Source organism: Lissotriton helveticus, chromosome 4_1 (assembly GCF_964261635.1).
Source record: "Lissotriton helveticus chromosome 4_1, aLisHel1.1, whole genome shotgun sequence".
Classification (NCBI taxonomy): Eukaryota; Metazoa; Chordata; class Amphibia; order Caudata; family Salamandridae; genus Lissotriton; species Lissotriton helveticus.
The window spans coordinates 1,195,657,199-1,195,679,390 of record NC_136063.1 but is presented as its reverse complement, the minus strand read 5'-3'; the positions used below and the strand labels follow the sequence as shown (position 1 = coordinate 1,195,679,390).

Below are 22,192 nucleotides of genomic sequence, written 5' to 3'. Positions count from 1 at the left end.
ACTGCTGTTGATAATCTTTTCACCATTCAGAGGCTCAGAGCTATGGCTACCCACAGCTATATATAGCATCTGTGCCACTTGAGGTAGAGGAAACGCCCAGCAGGCCGCCAGGCCGCTTGCGTATGAACGCTCGGGCGCCCACGCATGACTGCGTGACGTGAAGCACAGCACGCGCATGGCTCACTTTCTCCTCAGTTTCATTTTCCCCTTCACTCCACCCTATGCTCCCCGGCTCGCCGCCGAAATATGAAATCGGTGTCCAGAGATCGTTGAAATTAGGTCAGAATCATGGAGACTAAAAAGCAGTCGCAGCATCTGAAACCGCTGGCTAAGAGCAAAGGCCTCTGCATGAAAAATTATGGAGGCAAGCAGTGATGAATTTCTAAAGGTAACACTTCATTGCCATGTTGAGCATCAAGCACCGTTTTACTTATAGAGAATACAAGTGTTTTACTACCAGAAAACAGAAAAACACAGTTTACAAGCCATTCTATCAAACTGCTGTTGTTGCTAAGAAACGAAAAAAGATACGCGTTGGAATGGCGCAACAGCTAACCTTTTACCAAAACACTAGAAATACATCAATTTACGACAAAAAATAAGTCTCTCTAAATACTGAAACATGCATTTAAGGCTTGTAATGGTATAGGACTCTCTATATTCAGATATAGTACACAGGATTGTGGTTTGCAGAGAGCTCACTCACTCATGTTTTCTTTCTAGTCTGCGTGATATTATGTGAAAAATGTGCTGTTCTTCTCGAGTGATTGATTCTGGGTTTGCTTTCATGCCCATGTCTTGCCTTACAGTTCGTAGTATTCAACTCTATCCAAGTGTCACTATCATCCTCTCATATTAAAATACTGTCACAATGCATAATAAAGAAAAACATTTGAGGAATGAATATGTGAAACAGTATTTATGGACTGATGCAGTTAGTTTAAACGTACACAGGCTTTAACCTTGGGGAAATCCAGTAGGACACATGTGGGGTACCTCCTGGCTGCATTACAGTGTGACACCATCATTCATTACAGAAGTTGCCCAAGTCATATGTCAATGTGTTTTCATTTAAATCACTTAATTTTTAATGTCTTCATAAGGGGAGCTTGTTCATGTTTTGTTTCAGCTTTCACTTTTGTTTTTTGTGTACTCGCTTCCCATTTTACACGAGACATACCTACAAGACATGAGGTTGACCATTAATAAATTGGACAGTGACGAGTCACATGCTTGTTTCAGCAGTGTGACACCATTTGCCGTAAAGTCTATTGAATATCACTGTTTGTCAGTGTTTGGACGGGCCATGTGTTATAAGAGCACAAAGATCACTCAGGGTGGCATCACCCCACTAACCGCAGAGACAAACAAAAAATAAAATTATCTTAATGCAGATAATTTTATTTTTTGCTCTGCGGCTGAGTCTTGGAGGCCGGGCCACAGCACTGCAGCAGGGGAGGAGGAATGGTGGGCCCTGCTGTCAGTGCGAATGAAGGTTTGGCCGGCTGTCTCAGGCTAGCCAAACTATCATGCACAATGAAATCTCTCCAACCCAGCTGTATTGCTGGGTAGAGAGATTAGCAGACACTTCACAGAGAGCACTTCGCCTGCAAAATTGACAATGGCAATATCGAGGACTGCGAAAGCTGCCATTTCGCTTTACAGATCTCACCTGTAACTTCTCTTTCCGGTCTTCTGTTATACCGCCCTCCAGGAGCCCCAGCCAAGTGCCCTAGCGCTATCATCGACTCTGTTACCCTTATGGCAACGACATCCCCTAACTTTTTACTCCTAGGAGATCTCAATCTCCACTTTTCAGATCCCAAGGACATAACGGCAGCCGAACTGCTCCTTGATCTCACCTCCGTTGGCCTACGATTAATGAATTCAGAGGCTACCCACGACAAAGGCCACCTTCTGGACCCCATCTTCACCAACATCTATGACCTCAAAACCCTCCCTCCCCTCCCTCTCCCTTGGACAGACCACTTCCTGATCCCTATCGATTGGCATCTCGAGGTCCCGCCACCCCAACTGCCCAAAACCCGCGCCACCAACAGACGCTGGCACACTCTTTTGCCTGAAGAATGGGCCTCTAAGCTCAGGGAATCGCCCCCCCCGCTGCCCTAGACCCCGCAACAGCTGATATTGAATTTAATTCCTGGCTCACCCAATCATTGGACAGCCTCCTCCCCATAACTAGTACCCTTAAACGAGCCAAGAGAGTAAACCCGGCCCCCTGGTACACCCCTGAACTTAACGCCCTACGAAAGGAATGTAAAAAGACTGAGCGCGCATGGAGGAAGGACAAACTCACAGGCAAGAAAGCTGCCTTCCGGGCATCCATAAGAACTTATAAACTCGCGCTACGTAACACCAAAAGCCTATTCTATGAGGAAAGAATAAAAAACTCCTCCTGTTCCGCCAGGGAAACCTTCATTATCTTAAAAGAACTTCTCAAAGTCCCGGATCGCCCAGAGAAATCCCTTGATTCTAACACCGCGGGGGACAAATGCAACAAACTGGCAAAGTTTTTCGACGAGAAAATTCAGAAAATTCTCGCCTCCCTACCCCCGATCGACACCAGCGTCATCAGTGGGGACCGTTTTAAACCTCCCCCTACCACTAGCCCCCATTCGGATACCCCCGCTCCCCTCCTTGACACCTTCGGCCCGGTAACCATTGAAGAGGTCTCAGCAATGCTCGCCACAATCAAAAGTGGCTCTCCTAGCGACCCGGTACCCATACGCTTCCTGAAAAAAGTGGCTCCCATCATTGTCCCGCCGTTAACTGACCTCATCAATTCCTCATTACTCCAGGGCAAGGTCCCTCCCAGCTGGAAAGCGGCTGTTGTTAAGGCACTTCTAAAAAAACCTGTATTAGACCCGCAGGACCTAGCCAATTACAGGCCAATCTCCCTCCTCCCTGGGACTAGTAAAATCACTGAAAAAATAGTGAATAAAAAGCTCTCCCTATTTTTAGAGTCCAACAACTTACTCAGGAGCTCACAGACTGGATTTCGGCCAGGTCAGGGCACGGACACCGCCCTCCTGGCGGCAGTGGAGGAGACCAGAAGCATTCTGGATACAGGAGGATCAGTGGCAGTGATCCTCCTGGACCTCAGTGCGGCCTTCGACACTGTCAACCACCGGGTCTTAATCCAGCGTCTCAGAGACATCGGAGTGGAGGGCACCGCCCTGGCTTGGCTCGCGTCATTCCTTAACCACCGCTCCTTCCAGGTCTGGGAGAACGACATCCACTCCCCAGCAGTTCCCCTCCAGTGCGGAGTGCCGCAGGGCTCGTCGCTAAGCCCGACGCTATTCAATGTCTACATGTCCCCACTGGAGGAGGTAGTCACCCCGTTTGGAGTGAAAATCATCAATTACGCTGATGACACCCAGTTGGTGGTGACCCTTTTCCCATCCCAACCAAGAACCATCCAACCTCCACAGCTGCCTCTCTGAAATCCAGGGGTGGATGAATAACTCAGCGTTGAAACTCAACGGGTCCAAGACCGAAATTCTGCTTCTTGGACAAAAAGGGCTCTCTCTTCCCCCCAACATCTGGACCTCCTGTCTAGGTGAACCCCCGGTCCCCAAAACCGAGATCAAGAGCCTGGGAATCTGGCTAGAGAAAGACCTGTCCTTCAAAACCCAGGCAAAAAAACGGCGGGGATTTGCTTTGGGCTTCTTAGGTCAGTCAGGAAAATCCTCCCCCTGCTCCCTCCCATCTCCCGGAAATTGCTTATCCAAGGCCTTATTCTATCTAGGCTGGATTACAGCAATGCCATCTATCTGGGAGCCCCCGAAGCCACCTTCAATAAATTGCAAAGAATCCAGAATGCCGCGGCCCGGCTTCTCACCAACACCCCGGCCAGATCATCGGCACAGCCAGCCTTAAAGCACCTTCACTGGCTGCCAGTTAGAGAAAGAGTTATGTTCAAGGCTCTCTGCCTGGCCCATAAACTCTTACATAACAAAGGCCCCCCATCCTTAAAAACTTTATCACCCCCTACAAAGCCACTAGATCACTCCGCTCGGACCACGAACACCTCATCACAGTCCACAGAGTGAAAAAGGCCCGCACTGGTGGACGGCGATTTTCCGTGAACACTGCGAACCTAGGGAATACCCTCCCCCGTAAATTGAGGATGGAATCTAATCACCTCCTATTCAGAAAATTACTGAAAACCCACCTCTTCCTCTGATCTTCATGATCTCCCCTGCAACCCCCCCTCTCGACTGTCTAGGTTCCAGCGCTGGGATGCTTATGGGTTACTACGCGCTCTACAAAACCCTAATAATAATAATAATAATAATAATAAGTTCTCGATGGAGCACAAAAACAGAGCGCTCCGCCCAGTCCCTACGCTGTTCTCATGGTGACAGCAGCATCGGCAGGAGCAGCTGTGCAGGTAAGAGGGGTGGGGCAGGTTGGGGGTGTTTCAACAGTGAGGGAAAATTAATGATGTATTTAATTTTCGCTAGTCTCATAGTCTGTTAAATTTCCGCCCACCCACCACCCCTCCCCACCATTGTTACCTACACAGGCTTCTCCCAAGGATCGGGACCTGTGCCCAGAGGAAAAGCCCGGAGAGCAGCGTGACGGGCAGAAGACCGGCAGGTAAGTTTTCTTTTTTACAATATTTCAGCCTTCTCATGCAGCGACCCCCACACTTCCCCCGGTGCTTTCCACCCCCACGTTGTCTCACCACATTCCCTTACACCGGCCGCAACTGAAAATCATATGTATGTTTGGGACCTGAAAGTGTGCTCTTTGGAGAAATTATAGACATTTCATTCATCTACATTAGAACAATGATAGATGTGTTTGCACATTCAAAATAAATCAACAAATACTGTACATATAAGCACGCAACCACTAACAAACAGTTCCTGCCCAACAGCCACACTCATCCTAACAGGCTCAAATGCCAAGATCTAGATAGAATAGAATAGAAACTGTTGTAGAGAATCACCTATTGCTATATGCATCTGTGACCCGCGGTGTGTCTGTGTAGCAGGTGCAGGAAAGCCAAGGCGCCAACCTCAGATGACTGTAAGGAAGACCTTGCATGAGTGTAAGATTCTTCCTTTTGCAAGAATGTGAGGCTTGGCCGGGACATTAGAGACTGCTTCACCAATCTATCAAGCTGAATTTCAAGTTTGGCTAGTAATGAACTTTGTCTTCATAGCAATAGGGCTATTTGGAATGTATTAGGCCTCAACGATCATAGAAATCTATGGAAATAATGGCCTATCTGTCAAGACACAACATAGACATAGCACTACTACAGGAAACACACTTGCCTTTGAACAGTAATATGCTCCGTACCAGAGGACTGCTCGGAAACATACATGGGGCGTGCTTTACCTCGCATGTGCGAGGGGTGATCACTTGGGTGAATCCTAAATCCAATCTGAAACTGGAACTCCTTGACACTGACCAGGAGGGCAGATTTGTGATTTCTAGATGCAGGGAGAAAAGTACGGACTTGATACTGGTCTACATATACGGCCTGAACTATGATAACCTGAAATGTTATGCATCACTGCTAGACAAGGCGCGCGGTTAAGGGGGTAACCAACTCTGGGGGGGTGACTTTAATTGTGTGATGAGCCCACGGCAGGATAGGTCGGGTGGACCGGAACGGCGCACTACTGCAACGGCACGCACTATTACATCCTTCCTCAGCAGCAGCCAAGTACCTCACGGGCAGCCTAGCTAATCTAGGTCTAGAACAGCTCTGGAACACCCCAACAAACCACATAACATTAAAAAAACTGGTTAAAAAATCAGTAAAATTACAATCATGGCTGCAAGACAAAGAAGCTCTCTCGAAAAGAACACATGGCTGGCTGACCCTAAATTCATACACTACTAAGGTACAACAGCGCTACCTGGCCGAGGGATACTCCAAAAGTGTCAAGATGTGCTTTTTAAGGCACAGGTTGGGCCCTTCTACCTTGCACTCAAAACCTCCCACGCTGGCTCAAAATCAAAGCTGACCCCCTGTGTCGGCTATGCGGGTTGGCACAAGAGGATTTGCTGCATTTGATATGCTCTTGTGAAAAACTACAGGACGAAAGGAAACGCTGGCTAAAGCATCACTTCAATCGAAAAGGGATCCGTACAAGAAGGACGGCGGTCCTTGCTTGCTTTCATCCTAATGACCTTGGCTTGAATTGCAGCTTTGTAAAATTTCTGAGGGCAGTTGAAAAGAAGATGCCTAAAAACCTAACCCACAACTGTCCCAGTTCAACCGACCTGACATCGCTCTGCTGACCATTATTACGAGCTCATGAGGACACTGAGCAATACCTCACAAATACGAAGTCCAATAACTCCCTTTTAAACTTCATTGAATGTGAACTTTTTAACTCTTAATTCTTTTATAATGCAGTTTTATGCTCTCTCCTTTTAATCAATTTTATATTGCAATGGTTTTAAGTAACTATGCTAAATAAAAATTACTTACTTACCCTGGTAACTAGTGATAAAGGGATTGTTCTCTCCTTCTATTGCAGACGCGATGACACAACTGGAACTATGTGATGTCTGGCGGAAGCGCCACTTGCACAAGGTCAGGTACACACACTACTCAGCATTTCATGACCTCCACACTAGGATATATTACTGGCTTGAGGCAAGGACTATATATGATCGGGTCTGTGATTGTGTGGTGCTTCCTCTCACTCTCTCGGACCACTCCCCGGTAATGCTGGTGTTGGATACTCCACAGAATTATATCCCTCCTTTCACCTGCAGTTTCCCACCATACTCATTATTGGATACGGTTTTCAAATCAGAGATGGCAGAGGCTATAGACACCTTCTTTGCCTCCAAAATTGGCTCAGTGGATACTTTTACAATGTTATGGGAAACATTAAAAGTTTACATTCACGCCATAGCCATGTCTAAGCACTCAGGAGTACTTTGTGCCCTCCGTAAGTGGCTGTCGGACTTGGAGAACTCCCTGAAAGCATTGGAACAACAGCTCCTTGATGGCGCTGATTACACCGTCACTGCGGAGTTCCAAACACTGATAGAAGACTACCACGATGAGGCAGACTCTGAGATCAAACATTTGGGAAAATACGCGACGGCCCGTATGTACGGAGAGGGTGAGCGCCTGGGCGCAATCCGGGCCTTGCTCCTGATGAAGCACAGGTAGACAACGGTGGTGACAAAGGTTAGTGAAGCAGAGGGGTAGGCTCTAACGGATGAAGCAGTGATTGCGGAACTGTTCAGGCAGTATTATTCGACCTTATATAGCTCACAAAGTGCAGGTACTGAGGCTGATATTTTAGATTATTTGACTCATATTAAACTGCCCTGGCTAACAAATGAACACCACGAGTAACTAATGAGACCATTGGAGCTGGAGGGAATATCCTCAGCACTGATGGGGATGAAATCTGGCAGCGCGCCGGGTGTTGATTGTCTCACAGTCAACTTTTATAAAGAATTTAAAGATCTGCTGGTCCTACAATTAGCTATGCTATTTGAAGAGATGTACGGTGACGGTGTCATGCCTCCTTCGATGAGAGACGCGGTCATCGTAGCTATCCTGAAGCCAGATAAGCCTCAAGCTGACTATTCCTCGTACCAACCACTGTCACTATTGAACATCAATACTAAGATATACGCCAAGATATGGGCGACCCGACTAGCTCCACTGGTCCCAATACTGGTAGCCCCAGAACAAGCGGGATTTGTCCCCTGCAGAAACTTGACATATATTTTGGGACCCGTCCTCAGGGCGATACAGCACTCTCAACAAGATGTTCAAGCAGTGACCATATTCCTTGATTTGGAGAAAGCATTCGATTTGGTCGAGTGACCTTTCATGAAGCAGGTTTTGACGAGACTGGGAGACATCTTTCTTCAAATGTTGGGGTTTTTATATAACTCCCCCTCTGCCAGAATCAAGATAGGAAACCTAGTTACTACCCCAATACATATAACTACAGGCATGCGACAAGGGTGCCCTCTATCCCCGATACTATATGTGCTGGCGGCGGAGCCGTTGGCTTGTGCACTCCAAGAGTACCATAGACATAGGAGTATACGATTTCCGGGTTATGAATTGCTTGTATCTACATACACAGACAATATGCTGCTTTATGTTCACTGTTCACTGATCACTGGCTACAAAGCCGGAAGCTGAAACAGGCGCGCTTTTGATGTCCCCTGAGGCGTGAACTGGGTGGAAAAGCGCTACGCTGCTCTTAATTTTATTGTGCTGTTACTTGTTTTTAAAAATACTAAAAACGGTCTTTGCTGCTACATTTTTGCTCATTTGCACATACCTGGGCTACCTCTTCCCCAAACCAAGGGTCGGGAACAGCCTCTCGCGACGCCATCTTGGGAGGGAATCGGGGCCCTGGCTAGTCTTTCCTAATCACTGGCTACAAAGCCGGAAGCTGGAGCATGCGTGCATTTAATGTCCCCTGAGGCGTGAGCTGGGTGGACAAGCGCTACGCTGCTCTTAATTTTATTGTGCTGTTACTTGTTTTTAAAAATACTAAAAACGGTCTTTGCTGCTAAATTTTTGCTCATTTGCACATACCTGGGCTACCTCTTCCCCGAACCAAGGGTCGGGAACAGCCTCTCGTGACCGCGTTCTTGGGAGGGAATTGGGGCCCGGGCTAGTCTTTCCTGATCACTGGCTACAAAGCCGGAAGCTGGAGCAGGTGCGCATTTGATATCCCCTGAGGCATGAGCCGGGTGGACAAGCGATACGCTGCTCTTAATTTTATTGTGCTGTTACTTGTTTTTAAAAATACTAAAAACGGTCTTTGCTGCTAAATTGTTGCTCATTTGCACATACCTGGGCTACCTCTTCCCCGAACCAAGGGTCGGGAACAGCCTCTCGCGACCATCATCTTGGGAGGGAATCGGGGGCCCGCGCTAGTGTTTCCTGATTACTGGCTACAAAGCCGGAAGCTGGAGCAGGCGCGCAGCGGGCGCGCCATAGGCGCACCGAAGACGCGCCAATGACAAGCCTGTCTGTGCCCGTCCGCGCACGACCAGCGCACAGCGCCAGCCATGCTGTCTCTCCAGACAAAGGAAATTCGGGTAACTATGTGTATTCCAGCAAACTCTTACACAGGCTGAATCCTAGGATACATAACCAAGCCTGCACTATCATGAGGCCCCTACAATTCTCCCAAACAAAACTTGACAATTGCCCAGCTTGTAAAAATAGAGCTCCACAAAATATAACTAGCCAGGAGTATCACTCTACCCAATCGGGTAAGGGTAAAACCAGTCACCAATTCATATGCGCTCTCCTAAATGCTAGATCTCTAATTAAACATAGCATTGAGATAGCTGAGCTAATCCAGGAGAAAAATATTATGATCCCATTCATTACTGAGTCCTGGACAGAAGAGGGGTCAGGGCCTGACCAAATAAAAGCTACACTGGAAGGATATGCCTGCCACACATTAAATAGGCAAGGCAAAAGGGGAGGGAGACTAGCAGTGATCTATCAGTAGACGCTGAGAGCTAACTTTAGTCCGTCACCCAGTACAGACTGTGAAGCTCTTGATTTTAGCTTTCGGCAGGATTATCATTCCACTTTTAAAGGTACCCTGATATACAGACCACCTGGGCCTAGGAGTCAATTTCTACTACAGGCAGACTCATGGTTAGAAAGAGGGATCTGCGCCACTTCACATACCATTCTAGGGGATTTTAACTTCCACCTAGTGAGGAAGGAAGACCCTGAAACATGTAACCTGTTAGAACTAATGAAATCGCTGGATCTGAGTCAATTAGTAATGGAGACCACACACACAGCAGGACACACACTCAATGGCATATTTTCCAATCATAGCCATCTAAGGTTTACACATACGCTCCCCGTGATATGGTATGACCACAGGGTAGTGTTTTTTTAGATTACAGCGCCAGTACTGGGGAACCAGAAATCCGGGGAAAAGGAAATAACTACCAGAGCATGGAGTAAAATTAACGCCATTGAATGGCAGGACCAATTAGTCGCCACAGTTCCTTTGATTTCAGAGGATTTAGATAAGGCCACATGGGCATATACCACCTGGCCGGAAGGAGCTACTAACAAATTAGCCCCTATGAAAACAGTCAGATGTAACAGGGAACGACGTAGTGCGCCATGGTACTCACAGGACCTTAGGAAGAGTAAACTCCTCTGTAAACATCAAGAGAGAAGGTGGAGGAGGGAATACAATGGAGAGGAAAATATTCAATATAAATCCTGTATATCAGATTATAAAAAACTACTCCATAAAGCAAAACAAGACTTCTTTGTAAAGAAAATACAATTGGCAAAAAATTCCACCAAGCAACTATTTAAAACAGTTACCACCCTAGCACAATCTTCATCTATTCCAGTGGCTGCAAGCCAAGAACTGTGTGACAACATAGCCAATTTTTTTCTTAAAAAAGTGGATGATACCTACAGCACCTTTATGGTGGATAATAACTACATTCCTCAAGCAAAAGTGGTTAAGGAGGAAGAGTTGGGGTACACTGTACCTCAACTTTCCCAATTTATACCCACCTCAGAGGAGAATGTCCATGCCATTCTGATGAAAATTAAATCAGGATCCCCAACAGACTCCTGTCCCCCCTCCGTACTAAAAAAGGGTTCAGAACCAGTAACATACACTCTGACCAAGATTATTAATAAGTCTCTCTCTGAGGGATACTTTCCAAGAGGTTGGAAAAAAGCATCAATTGTACCTTTGCTCAAGAAACCAAAACTTGACCCCATGGATGCCCATATCATTTTAGGCCTATATCTAGATTACCTCTTCCAGCAAAAATCACAGAAAAAATTATAAATAGCCAACTGAGTCGATTTCTGGAGGAGGGTAACACATTGGATCCCACACAGTATGGCTTCAGGGGGAGCCATAGTACAGAACTGGCCCTGATTAAATCAACAGAAGAAATCAGAGCCACCCTTGACCAGGGAGGGAATGGTGCGCTGAATATGTTGGACCTCTCTGCAGCTTTTGACACGGTCCATCATAGTGTATTGATGGACCGGCTCCAGGAGATTGGGGTTACTGGGACGGCTTGGAAATGGATAAAATCCTTTCTAACTGATAGAGAGCAGACAGTTACGCTAGGAAATTTCCATGCTAAACCTTTTTCTCTTCCCTGCGGAGTCCCTCAGGGATCATCAATGAGCCCTACGCTGTTTAATGTTTATGTCTCGCAGCTAGCTCCTCTCGTTGGATCCTTTGGACTCAATCTGACGTCATACGCTGACGACACCCAGATAGTGGTCTCTGTACTCCCTAAGGAAACCCAAGAGCCTGGAAAACGGCTTCATGATTGTATGATAGCTGTAGGTGTCTGGATGGCCCAAAATTGCCTAAAACTCAACTCAGCAAAAACAGAGGTGATTCTTTTTGGTAACAATCCTCAATTTTGAACTCCAGACTGGTGGCCAGACTCTTTGGGTCTGCTTCCTACACCAGTGAGAAAAGTAAAGAACTTGGGTTTCATCATTGCTAATAAACTAACCCATAAAGATCACATTAACTCAGTGGTCACCACAAACATCGTACATCCTCAAATCTTGCAGGAAAATATTGGACTTTCTTCCGACTGCGAGTCAAAAAACGTTGGTCACAGCATTAACAATGTCTAGGCTGGACTATTGTAATGGCCTATATATCAATGTACAAGAAGGTCTAATTAGGAAACTGCAACTCCTACAAAATGCTGCTGCCAGACTGCTATCGGGCACGCCAAAACACAAATCAATCTCGGCAGAAATAAAAAAACTACACTGGCTGCCGGTAAGGAAGCGGGTGTTGTTTAAAGCCCTGTGCATAACGCATAAAGCTTTGCATTGTATGGGTCCTAGACACATGATCCAAAATACAAAATGGTATGTCCCTTGTAGATCCCTACTGTCCTCTGATGCTAAACTGATTCGGACTCCGTTGGCAAAGAAAGCCAACTGGGATGGGAGAAGTTTCTTTGTGGGTGCAGCCAAGACATGGAATGCCCACCCAATCTCACTTAGAGGCACAAAGGAACTGCTCGCTTTCAGAAAAGCCTTAAAAACCTGGTTGTTCAACACATAAAGTCTAGGCATCTTAGTGCACCTGTAGGGGATCATCATCTATGGCGCCAGGACGCCCTTGGGCAACAGTGCGCTTTACAAATATCACTAACATTAACATTAACATTAACATATGTAAGAGATCCAGATCATAATCTGACTCCAACATTGAGGGAAGTAGTGAAGTTCGGCACAGTGTCGGGCCAAAAGGTTAATTGGACAAAATCAGTAATGTTTCCCCTTACTCCTGCTACCATGCCTTCACACCTGATTACCCACTACAATGGACGAAGGAACCAGTACGGTACCTAGGAATCAAAATACACACTGACTCAGAAGTGGTGTTCAGAACGAATTACAGAGTTCCAATTAGCAGGCTGGAGGACGAGATTGACAAATGGATCTGGCTGCAGCTGTCATTAGCAGGCAGGGTTTTGATTGTGAAAATGTTAATACTCCCCCGTATCCTGTTTCTCTATGCCAATATCCCAATGGCACTTCGTGGCTCTTTTTATTCGCACACTCACTTCGTTACTGATAAAGATAGCTTGGGTGGGGAAGCAAGCACGGGTAAGGTGGGATATCCTCACACTTCCTTATCGACTTGAGGGGCAAGGTGCCCCAGACCTCAAATTATATTACAGAGCGGCACAAATTGCCCCTGCCTATCACAGGATGCATGGTCTACCTGATACACCTCATATACAGATAGGGAAGGTAGTGGAGATGTCACTCCCGTTGCCGACACTGTTATTTACTCTGTCGGACTGCAGAACTGTGATCATAGATTCTAATAATGCTACTAAACATGCCTGGCAACACCTACTGAAATTGCAAGCTGGAGTTATATTATGCTCCCCGTTGACTACGTTAAATGGTGCCACTGGCTGCCCCCATGCAGAGAGAAGGAGGTAACACGGGCACTCAGATCTCTTAACGTGCAGACGATAGGGGATATGTTCACAGAGGGTGCACCAAGGAAATGGGATGAGGTAGGGGTAACTGACCAAAATGACACACTGCTCCACAGATTCCAGTTTCACGGAACTAGAAAAGCCCTGACGGGAATGTTAGGCAGTGATCGAGCAGAGCTGGCATAACTGGCTCTCCTCACATACGTAATAAAAGCTGACTCCCCAACTCAAATCGTGTCTAATATTTATAAATTGTCACAGGGTTATTGGGAAAACTACTACACTAAGGCTCGACTTGCATGGCAAGCTGACTTGGGCAGAGATCGAGATGAGACAATGTGGAAAAACTGTTGTGAAAGCACAAAACATATTTCCCTAAATGGCAGGTACAGGTTGATCATTTCAAATTCTTGAATAGGGTTTACTATAATATTGAGCAGTTATGAAGATATGGATTGAGGGACACAGTGGAGTGTGAATGCTGCGGGGAACACCTTGCAGATTTTTTTCATTTAGCCTGGATATGCCCAGGAATTGCCAAATTCTGGGCCTTGGTTTTTAAAGAGCTGGGAGACATTATAGACACGACGCTCGCACCAGTTCCCATATTGGCTTTATTGGGTTTTTCCAAGCCCTTACCAAGGGAAATCAGGCGGCTGGTAGATATGGGTCTGTTGATAGCCAGACGCAGAGTAGCGATAAGTTGGTTTCAGGGGTCCGTCCCCTACTATTGCTAGTTGGTCAAGGGACATGATGTATTGCAGCACACAGACTGAGAACTATAGCAAGCTTCTCCCCCCATGCAGCCATCCTAAAAACCTTTGGGCACTGTACAAGACATACCTAGGGACTAAGGATAATGAGACTGTGAGAGCTGACACTCCCGCACATGGAGAAGAGGGTGAGGGAGAATGAGGGTAGTAGTAACAGGGGAGTGTTACTTGACCAGAACATTGAGGTCAGGCTGCTCGATTGCCAGTTACTGATGAGATAGCAGGCTGAGGAGGCACAGAGCGGACACGTGATATGGAAAGAGCTATAAGCATTGTTGAAATGAATACAAAATAATGTTGTGAAATTGGTTTGTAATGATGAAAAGAAGACACTGCAGGATATAAGCTGACGTGACAGACTGAGATGTACTCAATGCTTGATTTCTGTACGATACTGCAAATGTGCTGAATGGATTTATGTTTCTTTGTCACTAAGAAAATGTTAATAAAGGTTTAAAAAAAATCAATTAGGCTAAGCATTAATGTGAAAAGGTACCAAGGATGTAGCTATTGCAAACACTGGATTTCATGATAAACAGGGAGACAAAAATCACTAGCAATTTCATTAGGTCTGGCTTGCATTTTCAGAACTATTACTTTTCCAATGCTTTATTCTTTAGCATTTAGCACTCTATGTGAGTACATGTGTCTATCCCTAGTCTGTTTCTCTGCCTTTAGTGTCTTAGCTCCTTGTTGCTTTGAGCTATCTTTCCTTGCCACCTCCTTATCCCTGGTTTTCCCTCTCCTCGCACTTTCATCCATTCCTCCCAATGCACTGCCTTCTCGTTTCCCTTTTCACCCCTTGATACTGCACTAACCCTGGGCGGGCGGCTACGTTCCGTGCACGGAGTGTGCGTAGTGCCGGCTTCTACGCATTTTGCGTAGCAGGCGTAGAATCCGGCACTATGCACGCTCCGCAGACGGAGCGTAGCTGGCCGCCACCCGCCTCCCTCCCGCCCTCCCTAAATACTTTAAATTAAAAGTGTAAAAGAATTAAAAGGCACTTACCTTGCCCGCCGCTGCCCGCCGCGTCCCCGGGGCTCGCTATCTTCATGGCTTCCGTCTTGTGTATCTAATGCGCATGCGCGAGCGGCCGCGCATGCGCATTTCTCACGAGAAATGCGCATGCGCAGTCGCCCGCGCATGCGCATTAGATACACAAGACGGAAGCCATGAAGATAGCGAGCCCCGGGGACGCGGCGGGCAGCGGCGGGCAAGGTAAGTGCCTTTTAATTCTTTTACACTTTTAATTTAAAGTATTTAGGGAGGGCGGGAGGGAGGCCTGCGGTGCGTAGTGGGGCTACGCGGAGTGCGGAGGTGGGCGTAGTTTCTCGCCCACTTCACGTAGCTCCACGAAGCCCCACTACGCCCACTACGCCCAGGGTTATACTGCACCCTCAGTTTGTTTGTCTTGTGGTTGCAGCCGTTCAGTATCTGTTGTTCCAGAGATAAGTATTATCTGGAGTGGTTGTGTTTACTCAGGGATACTCCAATTGCTAGGCACTGCAGCCTGGCTGCTTCACCGGTTAAACAAAAAAATAAATGGTATTTTTAGTGTCTCCTTTGAGAAGAATCCCACGTGCAAATAGTGCCAGCTGACTTCCCCTAATATGGGATCTCCAGTTCAGGTGCTGCAACTCACGGAGTGAGGAGTCAGATTGCAGTTTCAGCTATTGAGGTGGTATGTGTAGCTCAGACAGGCTGTATTCTATTCCTTTGTGTGATTGACTGTATGTGTGAGTGAGTAGGTGTGTGAGTAGCTCTATGGGTGACCGGCTCAGTGTGTGAGTGACTATATGGGTGTATAGGTGTATATTTCAGTGGGTGAATCAGTGAGTGAGTGGGTATATGTGTGGCTGTATGGTGAGTAAGTGGATATGTGTGTCGATGTATGAATTAGTGAGTGGGTGTATAAGTATTGGTATGGGTTTGTGAATGGTTGTGTGAGTGTGAAAGTGGCTGTGTGAAATGTTATAAAGGGTTGTGAGTGGATGTGTTCATGATTTTGTGACGGATGTCATCAGTGATGTCACCCCCCACAATGCACTGCTTATGTCCTCATGTACTACATCACTCATGACATGGTCAGTAACAACACAGATGACATCACTGATGACATTACTGATAAAATCATCCATAAAATATCTGACTCACTCACACCCCAAGATAACCTTTCATACACCCACTTCAACTTCTACACTAGCCTTCTCAAAACCATTGACACACCCACTCACAGATTCATAGTTCTACACATATATACACTAAGTCACCCATACTGCCACTCATACACCAATGCACTCACAAATACAGCCACTAATATAACCACTCATAGACCCACACAGCCACTCACACAGATATACACAACCACTCATTTATTCATACAGATACTAATATATACTCACTCATCTTGTAGTGTAGTTCCTATCATCCCAATAGGCTCTGCGCATTGGAATAATATCTTCAATAGTATAGACGTAGGACAGAGGTTAACTAGGTATTCTACTGTCGATATTAGACTTAAAGTTTAGTGTTTGCCAGCTAGCTCAGAGTTCACTAGAAACTTTCTCGAATAGACAAGGAGGAGTTTAACTTCCTTGGATAGACAAGAAGGGATTTAGTTTCTGACAACCATAGAACATGACAACTTTGCTCTCCCCTAATCAAGAGTGTATCTCTAGAGTCGTGTGAAAACAAAAGACAACTTATTTTACTCAGTCAGTTCAGTGCATTCTTAGTTTCACCAGATTGTAGAGAAAAGGAAGAGACGGGCGTGTTCAATAAAAAGATGTTATTTATTGATCAGTCTCTTTTCTCATACAAGAGAAATGAATCGCTATTATTGCAATACTTATAGTTAAGTAAAGTGCATACAGTAATAACAGAATTATAAAATAATACTGTAAAAGCATTGATATGGTTTCTTAGCCATATGATACTTAAAATGGATAAAATAGATACATACATATATACATTGACTAATCGTACTCAACTGGTGCTTCTAACTACGCCTACCCCAATGTACCTGACCTAAGCCTAATACGTGGCGGGAGTAGCTAAGTAGCAGTTTAAGTTAAGTTTGTTTTGCCAAGGGTCTGCTTCAAGAATTCTCTACAAAGGATGATTCAGTTCAGTACCTGGGATTTAGAAGGCTGGAGGGCTGGTATCTCTATCTCAGGTCTTGATATTCCAGCTGCCTGCGAGGGCTGCTTGAAAGCGCCGGAGCTGGATTTCTCTGCAGGAGAAAAGGCAGCGTCTCTCTCTCAGCGCGTCAGAAAGGAGGGGCAGCGTCTGTGGGCTTCGCTGTCAGCTGGGCTCCTTGGCATGTCTCGCTGCTCCAATCTTGTCACCACCTCGTGTGTTTGCTTAAGGCAATGTCGGTATTATTTATACCTGAAAGGTGCCGGGATTGACGTAAGGATGGACATAAATACGTCAATAAGGATGTCATACGAACTTGATCATTCGCACATTCTTTACTGAAGTTCTCGGCTAAATCAAAACAATGGCTGTGGGGATTTCCCAGATCGTGGTAGGTTTGATTTGTTTTGAGAACACCGTATGCCTATTAGGGGGCTGGAGGAATAGTGCTTGTCTAATGATGGCACGCGCTATGACCTAATCAGATAACGGGCTTCTGTGCCGTTGTGTGGCTAATCAGATAACGGATTTCTGTGCAGTTGAATGGCTGCTAGTTAATTATTAACCAGACAAGGGTCAGAAACAGGGGGATCGATACAGTACCCATAATAAATACATCACACCCACTCCACGTAATCTATGTCCATATTTACAAGTGTAGGCATAGTAAACATACTAGTAGTGCATGTGTATACCGAACCACCCCAAAATACAATCATTTGCATAATGAAATTTGGAAATGCGAAATACACGAAAAGATGAGTATAATTACTATATGCACATCAAGCAGTATAATAAATGCTAAATCTAAACGCATATTTTGAAATAAGCATGAATAAAATGCGGAAATTACACATGAAATGGCTCTTAATACAGAAGAAAAAGTCGAGACCATCTCATCACAAATTCATAATACTCGTGAATATGCTAGAGGGTAGCTAAAGTGTCTTGAGTAGCTAAATATAGAAATTTTGTTCTCTAAGAATAGTCTTACTTTAAGCAGAAGATAAGTGTCCCAAAAAATCGTAAATATTTTGGAATGGAAGGGGAAAAATGTCTCGCTCTCTGTAAAAACTGGTGAGAAAACGTCTTATTGCTTAATTTTCAAAGTTGAAGGCCAAATTCAGGGTGTAGGGAACGCCGTGTGCTAGTTTGTTCATAATCATTCTTTCTGCTCTGGTGAAAACATCATATTGTTGAGACTTTCGAAAAAACTGTCAACTGCTTCTTGTGAAAGTTCCACTAACTCGGGTAAATCTTGTAACATGCATTCATGAGCATGATTGCCTTCATTGATGTTTCGATCAGCATAGCTGACAGAAGGTTGTACCTGATCGATGCTGCTTTCATCTTGTACTTCACAACTCTTCAATCGTAGTGGTGAAGTCTCCACGAATGCCGTCATCAGGATTGGTAGCCGCTGGGGACAGCACAATGCATGAGCCGTTACCGGACCCAACAAAGTCTCTGCGTCCATTGGCACATCCGATTGTAGTGTCAGACAGGTGTCCAACACGCATTCTTCGCCGCATAGCAAGCACCTTAATACAGGCACAACACAACTTTGCCACATCGGTCTGAATGAAAGAAACCAAGTCATGTTCAAATCTCGTAGCCGTGCTAGTCCAAGGACTTTAGTTATGCGGTCCCGGTAGCCAATAGCTCGGATTGTTTCTTCCATTATCGCTGGTGTCTTGTCTGTGACGTGGTTTGCCATAGCGAAGTAACAGGATCAAAAATAGGATTCCTGCCACTAGTCCCAAAAGGAGAGGAAGTCCGCCAAAGATGGAATGGACAAATTCAGGAAAAATACCCAGGATGGCTTTGAATGGGGTTAAAGCTCCTGAAAACACTGTCTTAAATACACTCGCGATTCCGCTTGTATCAGAAATGTTTAAGATTTCGCTCAGTATTTCTGCGAAATGTATGGGGGAATTGGTTGATAACAGTGAATGAATCTCATCAGTTGTCCTTGCAACTTGGAGATCATACGTTTCTTTTGATGACTTTAACATGGTTGGTGTCTGTAGGAGCACTGTCTTCATTCTGCTTAAAGTATCAATTCGAATAGAAGACATTTTCAAACTGGGCCACAACCTTGCCTCCCTGTCTCGGGCATCGTTCGGCAACAATACTCGTTCACAGCACATGACCTTCCTAGTCACGGTTATGAGATAAGGTTTTCCGGGCAGCAGACTGCAACATCTGCGGTCTACAATTAGAATGTAACTCCCATTCGAGAGTCTCTTAAAGAATGGTTCTATTTGTGTTGCAGGTGTGCCTAGCTGGTGACATGAAAGGTTATTTGAGTTCCCTTCACATGCTCCATGTAAACTAATACCCTGACACAAAAGTGTACCGCTTAGTGACCTTTCACAATTATTGCCACTAAGGAACACACTTTGTCCTTTATTACTAACACATGCGTGTGTATAGGGCAAGTTCCATGTTGACTTAATGTATCCTTTACCCAACCTTTCATACTGGCCTGCCTGTATATATTTTTGGCAGTATTGAAACTGGAAAGTTGTTATCGGAATATTTATTATCCCATGTATTATCCATTCAATGACAGGTCGTTCTGATATTGTCAATGGTAATCTCTCAAGTTTTTCAATGCTCAGAATTGTATAGTCAGCACCCTTCTGTGCCAAACTGATTTGTTTATCAGTAAGGTTAAAGATATTAAATAGTGACGTTGTGTTGATTAAACGCCAAGGCACATAGCCTGAACGTAGATTTTGTAATGTCCAGCCAAGCTGTACAATAGAACGCAATTGGGACTGACCGTGTTGTAACATCAGTAAGTCTTGCGATATTATGTTGATTGCTGAAGATACAATACTGTCCAGTGAATATATTCTGGAGGACAGAGTCATTAACCCATTATCCACCACAGAAAGTGATTTTTCCAAATTAATACGGTCAATGTCCCGTATTTTTTCTGCTGTCTCAATTTGAGTTACTTTCCAAACTTCATTGTAAGCTGCATATATAGAGGCCGCTATGAAACGTTTTTGACGCTGTTTGCGTGGTCTCATAATGAAATCACGCAAGTCAGCACCTTCTTGAAGTAAAGTTAGGTGTTGCTTAATTTCTGCCAGTGTGGATGTTTGTAGCCATTGAAGGCAGAGCTTGCCCACACTGTAAGTAGTTACTATCCCTGGATGTTGTCTTTGGGAATATCTAGGGTCTGGCCTGGTCAATTTGAACCCCTGTATTTTGTTCAGGAATCTGTCTTGACAGTTATTTGTATCAGTGGGCCAGATCAACCATTGTTTCCAATCAGGATGTGTTCTGTTTTGGTTTAAAATATGGTTTACGTCTATCTCAGCATCTATAGTGCTATTACTGTGCGTTGTTGGCTTTGGAATAGACGGTTTGTTTAAGTCTTTGATTTTGGCTAAGCCAAGACAGGTAGTTTGTTGAATAGTGTCATTCAAAAATATAATTTGTTCTGGGATCATGTAGGCTCTGAACAATGATTCTATACCTTGTACTTGCCAATCTTTTGTACCCCAAACAGTTTTTGTTTCAATGTTACTGTTCCAGAAATCAAAACCAAATGTATTTATTTGCTCAAAAAATGAATCTGAATATATCAATTTTGTGTTGGTAAGCATGGTCTTCATTCCTGTCTTATTTGACAATTTGAAATAAAATGTTTCTGCATTACTTGTGTTAAACCCTGAAAAGTATGGATATTTATCATAAAATGTTTTGGAACTACCCTTTGGTGGAGTAGCACAATGTTCCCATTGGTTATAATTTAAAACATTTCCAGGCTGTGCAGATTTATGGAGATAATGGTTACCATAGTGGTTATAGCAGAACATTTGATCATAATTAGATGAACCCTGCAAATAATCATGTTCTGTAAATTTAGCAGACATTACTAGGTCAGACATCATATCATTAATACTTTCAAAGTCCCAATCATCAGCAAATGTGCTTGGTTTTACAAAGTCACTTAACGAGATCTTAAATTGGTGTGGATACTTCAGGATTTCAACCGGGCCATAGATTTCATAATCAGTATTGTCCCATGCTACACCGCCTGGTATAGGGTTGGCTGTGAAGTTCACTAAAGAAAGTTCTCTTTTCTTGACGTGTGAAGTTGTGTGTGGTTTAAGGACCAAGTTGATTTTCTGGCTTGCTGTGTCCATTTTAGCATATTTTCCCTCAATGAAATGTCCCAAGCATAGTACCATGATGAGCCAAAGTATGAGGATAAATGCACCTAATGTCACCCAAATTTCAATCCATGGAGAAGTCAGATAGGTTCCCTTTAGTTGATGAAAAAGTTCCTTTGCTTTGTCTTTCAAAGTTTTTGTTGATGGCTGTACTTCTGGTTCGCTTTGTTCTTCTGAAGAATCATCGAAATTGATGAAGTAGCCGGATGCCGTTCTGTCAATTGTTCCAATTGTTTCTGGATTTCTTTTTGCTTTTGGCTTTTGCTTTGTTTCATTAGAAAATTCCGTAGTTACATCATCGTAGGTTGTTGTTTCTTGATGAAAAGCTTTGATTTGGGTTTTAAGAGGTTCAAGTTCCATTGCTTTGTTGCATAGTCCTTGTTGTTCCACTGTAGATTTTCCAAATGTGATCAATCTTTCAGTTTGAACCTCTGTGGATGTAGCAAACTTTGGTGTTCTGCTACTTCTTGGGAGTCCACTTGGCCTACTATTTGTTATCGGCCACATGATTGTGGTTTAACCAGGTCGATGGATATGACTCGGTTCTTCTTTTTACCAGCAAGGGGCGGTAGTACTACTGATCTTGTCCCGTTGATAGACAAGACAGGAACTGCTTTTCTGTAAGAAGGCCCAAATTCCTTCTTTACCGCGATCTTTTCTCTGACCAGATCCCCGACTTTTGGAATCCAGACAGGCCTTGCTGGGACAGGTGGTTTTTCTTCAGTGGTTGCTGGCTGCTGTTTCAACTTTATGTTGGTCAGGTCTTTTCTTGTTTCATTTAAGTCCTGTAAAATAGCCAAGCGATCTTTGATATCAAAGCATTTTTCTTTAACCACTGAAGTCTGACTATCTAAGTCCTGGATTAACATTCTAGTCCCAAACAATAGTTCGTACGGACTGAATCCTTTCAGAGAATTTCTTGGCAGGTTATTTAGACTACGTTGGACACTTATTAAATGTTTGACCCACCCAGCTCCCGAACCTAATACCTTTGCTGTTATAGATTGCTTTATGTCACGGTTTTTTCTTTCTACGATTCTGTTTCCCTCGGGATGAAATGGACAAGAGTACCGCAATGCAATGCCCATGCTGGTCATGGCCTCC

The 22,192-nt window shown here is 44.7% G+C and overlaps 1 long non-coding RNA gene across 1 annotated transcript in view; it reads left to right on the top strand.

Annotated features, from left to right (window-relative positions):
* Window positions 1–331: 331 nt before the first annotated feature.
* LOC144827467 (uncharacterized) overlaps window positions 332–22,192 on the top strand; it is a 175,725-nt gene continuing 153,864 nt past the window's right edge. The window contains exon 1 of the long non-coding RNA XR_013610202.1: window positions 332–388. This is a non-coding gene — a long non-coding RNA (uncharacterized LOC144827467). The remainder of the gene's footprint in view (window positions 389–22,192) is intronic.